This window comes from Phascolarctos cinereus, unplaced genomic scaffold (genome assembly GCF_003287225.1).
Source record: "Phascolarctos cinereus isolate Bilbo 61053 unplaced genomic scaffold, phaCin_HiC Scaffold_726;HRSCAF=1367, whole genome shotgun sequence".
Taxonomy (NCBI): Eukaryota; Metazoa; Chordata; class Mammalia; order Diprotodontia; family Phascolarctidae; genus Phascolarctos; species Phascolarctos cinereus.
Genome location: NW_027556098.1, coordinates 194,138,604 through 194,143,649, shown reverse-complemented (window position 1 = coordinate 194,143,649; position 5,046 = coordinate 194,138,604). Strand labels below are relative to the sequence as shown.

At 37.6% G+C, this 5,046-nt stretch overlaps 1 non-coding gene across 1 annotated transcript; it reads right to left on the bottom strand.

Moving 5' to 3' along the window:
- Positions 1-3,742: 3,742 nt before the first annotated feature.
- Positions 3,743-3,851, bottom strand: LOC144454606 (U6 spliceosomal RNA). The gene has a single exon (XR_013483124.1). It is a non-coding gene; the product is annotated as a U6 spliceosomal RNA (small nuclear RNA).
- Positions 3,852-5,046: the final 1,195 nt, after the last annotated feature.

Sequence of the window (5,046 nt, the reverse complement as noted above, 5' to 3'; positions counted from 1 at the left end):
CAAAACAGAGCTCATTATCTCCCCCTACTAAATTTGCCCCTTGTCCTACCCTCCCTATTTCTTTCTTTTTTAAAAAATATTTTTAAAAATATATTTTGGACTTAAATACATAAAAGCAACACAAAAAAAGAGCATTTCCACGTACACAGCACAATCTAAAAAGAGGATTCTCCATAAAACCATGAATTTACATTTCATCCTATTTACTTTTTTTTAAAAAACCGTATTACGATTTGTTTTCAAAGCTTTCTATACTCCCTTTAGCTTTCATTTATTCTCTGCTGTGCACTTTTTATACTTTTTCCCCTCACTCCCCTCCCCCCTTCCCTAGAGATGGCTACTGTTAGACACGAATATGCGTATGTACGTAAAACTATACTACACATACTTCTAGTTATCAGTTCTTTCAAGGGTGGTGCCCTTATTCTAGTCACCCAGATTCACAGCCTTAGAGACCTGCCCACTCAACCTTCTTTTTTTGCCCCTTATATCAAATCAGTTGCCAAGTCTTAATTCTATACCCAGAATCCCTCTCCCATCCATCCATCCTTTTCTCACCATTCATGTGGGGCTACCCTAGTTCAGACACTTGTTATCCTCCATCTGGATAATTGCAAGAGCCTCCTCTAGGTCTCCCTGCACAATCTCTCTCCTCTCTAATCCCTCATTCACACAGCTGCCAAAATATCCTTTCTAAATCACAGGCCTGATTACAGTATTCCCCTGCTGAAGAAGTTCCAAGGGCTTGCTATTCCTTCTAGGACAAAATAGAAACTCCCTAGCTTGCATTTAATCCCCTGCAGCTGAGGATCCAACTTCTCTTTTTTGATGTATTTCATCTTATTCCCCCTTGAAAAATCTCTAGCCAGCCAAATCATACTCCTTGCTGTTTCTGCCCATTCCAGATCTCTATGCTTTTCACACCCAGGGTCCATCATGTTGCCTTAAAACATAAGAACAAACAGTTAGGAATAATCCAGAAGTAAATGCTTCTGGCTTTGAGTTGTGAAAGAAACTGTGAAAGAAAGGAGGTGATTTGCAAGTAACTTAAAGGTAGTTTTTATATTTAAGATTTTCTTTTCCTAAGGTTCCCAGTATGAAGGTTAAACATTTTTCATTGGGGAAGGAGTCAGCTCTTGAGGCCACGTGTCCTTCTAGGTCCTCAAGTGTAGCAATTAAACTAAGTCCCAAACTTCAAAGAGCAAATCCCCTTAATAAAAGGATTTGTTCTGTAAAACCTGGACTTAATCAAAAGGCCTCACCCCAGGACCTAGAAGGCTGCACATGGCCTTGGGGACAAAGGTTCCCCACGCTTGAATCTTTTTTGGGGAGGAGGTGCATTTGGCAGAGAAAATAACCATTTATCTTTAGTCCCAGGAAAGCAAGAAAAAGGGAGGAAAATGGAAATAAAGGTAGATGAGCTAAATAAAGATAAAAGAGTAGGTGCTGACTGGCTATCTTTTCCCGCTGCCTTGACAATAATAATATTTTTAAAAGAGAGCTTTTGTTGTTGGTGGGCCATGTTCAATTCTTCAGGACCCCATTTGGAGTTTTCTTGGCAAAGATACCAGTGTGGGTTGCCATTTCCTTCTCCAGTTCATTTGACAGATGAGGAAACGGAGCCAAACAGGGTTAAAGTGACTTGTCTAGGATCACACAGCTAGCAAGAGTCTGAGGCCAGATTTGAATTCAGGAAGATGAGTCTTTCTGACTCCAGGCCCTGTGCTCTACCCACTTTGCCAACTAGATGCCCCCGAGACAACAGCAACAAAGGCAATAATAATCATCAGCCTGTTGCTCCTTTAATTTAACCTGTTCACTATCCTAACTAGTCCAAAGTGTCTTCAGGTAAGAAAAGTTTCTGCTCACATTGATAATTGCTCTTTCAAAGTATAAAAAGAATATATAAAGAAATTAAATAAATATTTTCCTGTCTTTCTTAAATGTGGGAGGAAAGGGGAATATTTATGCAAGAATAATACATAAGTAAATATGCCACATAAAGTTTTCCTAGGGAAACAGATCTGAATTTTTAAAAATGTATTTTTTTTTTGGTGTTTTCTTTATTTTTAAACTGTATCTATCTCTCTAAAGCAAAGGTTCTTAAACTGAGTTCCACAGAGAGATTTCTCAGGGGTCTGTGAACTTGGATGGAGAAATATTACATTTTTATTTCAATATTATTTCCTTTGTAATCCTATTTATTTTATTTTATACATTTAAAACATTATTCTGAGAAGGGGTACATAGCCTGCTAGAGGTTAAGAATCTCTACTTTAAGGCAGCTAGGACTATAAGTTACAACATACCTACCAGCTTATATTGGTAGAAAGTTTCCTCAAGGGTAATTCCCTAAGGCAATAAAATCACAGGTCCAAAAAATAAATGCATCTACAGCATAGTCTTCTGAAACAAAGAAAAATCCTCCTTCCATGAACTCAAAAGCATATTTTCTAATAGGATTATATCACTCCTCTATTCAAACCATGAGGATTTCCTCCTCCATTGCCCACTAAATAAGGCAAAAACTGGTCCTGCCATTTAAAGCCCTCTTCAATCTGGCTCCGGTCTACATTACCAGCTCTATCTCATACTGCTCCCCTGTATGAACTCTACTTCTAGTTAAATTAGAGAATTTTTTAGGCCCCATTCTTGTCTTTCTGGCCTCAAGTAGACTCTCCGAATCTCTACCACCCAATTGACATCCCTTCATTTAAAATCTGACAGGTCCTACTTCCTCCATAAAGCCAAGATTAACTCCATTTTCATGTGAATGTGATCTCTCTCTCTTTCTCTTTCCCTCATTCCTCTCTCTTCCCTCAAATATCTCATTGTACTTTGCATATACCTCTCATATGTACTTAAGTTATTGTATCATGTAACTGTCTTTTTAAGGTCCTTGAGATCAGAGTAATGTTGGGTGTATACATATATGTATATGGTATGCATACTATGTATAATACCTATCCCTGCCTCCTAATAATAGTTAGCATTTATATAGCATTTTACAAATATTATCTCTTCCCCCAACAGCCCAGGGAAGTAAGTGATGTTATTACCCCCATTTTATACATGACTAAACTGAGGTAGTCAGAGGTTAAGTAACTTGCCCACAGCTACTAAGGTGGAATTTGAAATCAGATTCTACTTGGGGCAGCGAGGTGGCACAGTGGTTAAAGCACTGGAGTTAGGAGGACCTGAGTTCAAATGCAGCCTCAGACACTTGACACTAATTAGCCATGTGATCTTGGGCAAGGCACTGAACCCCTCAGTTGCCCTGCAAAGTGAAATCAGGTTTCCCTGACTCCAGGACTAGTTCTCTATCCAGTACTACAGTGCCTTGCACACAGCGAGTAGCTTAGTCATAAAAGTTTCTCATTTCTCTCCTAATAATTTCCTCTTTGGAGTCAACAAATAAAGAATATCAGTTTGAGTGGTTAATAGTCAGTGTGTGATATTAAACTTTGATTGAGGATATGATGAGGCATAGGGTTTTTCTTTTTTGTTTTCTTGTATTGTTCTCAAGATTTCCTTGAAACTCCTGAGACAAAGTAGGCTCACAGTGTGAGAAATGATAACAGGTCAACAAAAATAAATATTTCATAGGTATCTACCAAGATTTATTCCTTGCTCAGGGACTAAAACAGAGAAGAACGTCTTTTTTTTTTTAACTCAGTGAGAAAAAATTGATCAGGTTAGTATTCAATAAGTCTTTGGGGTTTTTTTGTTTGTTTGTTTTTCCAAAAACATGGAACACTTCATGAGTTTTCCTGTCATCCTTGCGCAGAGGCCATGCTAATCTTCTTTGTTATCATTCCAGTTTTTAGTGTATGTGCTGCCGAAGTGAGCATTCAATAAACCTTTTTTAAGAGTCTACTGTGTACACAGTATCAAAGATGGCACTCTGGACAAGGCTGGGCAACCTTTCAAAACTGGTTTGCTAAATCTAAGACCTCTTTTTTTCCCTTCCTGGTCCTGTGGCCCTTTGTAACATAAGCTGTCATTGTTTATTTCCTCCTGGAAAATGAATTGTGCAGAAAAAAAAATTTATTAAGCTTGAATTGCTGCTTGTCTTTCTCCAAGTCCCCAAAGCTCCTTCCTCCCCTTTGAGTAAACAGGCCATTTGTCTTTGAATCCTCTCCATGGAGGTGTTGAATAGTGTGGAATGTTGCTTTCATGTAGCCACAAATTAGTTTATTATGCAAACCACTCTAATAAAACTTATGTTTTTATGACAATGCTGTCCACACGTTAGAGGATGTTGTACAGCATTTGGGGTGGGGGTAGAGGAAATTACTAGATTTGGGAACCTGATACCTAAATATACATGAACACATACAGATAAGCACATATATAAATATGTGTATATCTGTACATACCCACCCACTCACACATAGAACTAATTGGCAACAAATCACAAAGCACAGCAGAAGTATTAAAAATGTTGGTGGGTGTTTATATCCTTTTAAAAGGCAATATTTGCATTTTTGGAATATTATATGCTCTAATTTCTAGAATAGCCTGTCAAAAGTAAATAGATTTGAGAATTTGAGGGTAAGAGGTAGGAGGAAAGCAACTACTAAAAAAAAATAAATTAAAAAGGTGTGTGTATAATTACATTTTTAGTGTTTCTATCACATAGGCTTTTATTTGATCTAACTTCTCACTTAGAAAGAAACAGATGTATACTGTGTTTATATTTTAAACTACCCAAAATACGAAGAAAAATTCTATTTTCGTACTACTTAATAGTATAGACTATCTTCTCTCTTTTTCTTTGTCTCATTCCTTCCTTTCTTCCTCCCTCCCTTTCTTTCCCTTTTTCTTTCCCTTCTCCTTTCCCTTCTCCTTCTCTCCTTCCTTTTCCCCTTTCCTTCCTATTCCCCCCCCTTCTCCCTTTCTCTCTCCTTCTCCTTTCCATTCTCTTCCTTCTTGAATGATGATTTTCTTTGGGTTCTGCTAATTTGGTGTTTTTTATATTGAAGAGTTCTAGGTTTTGTATTTACAAATGTGACTTTTTTAATACCATTCTCTGGCAGCTGTGCT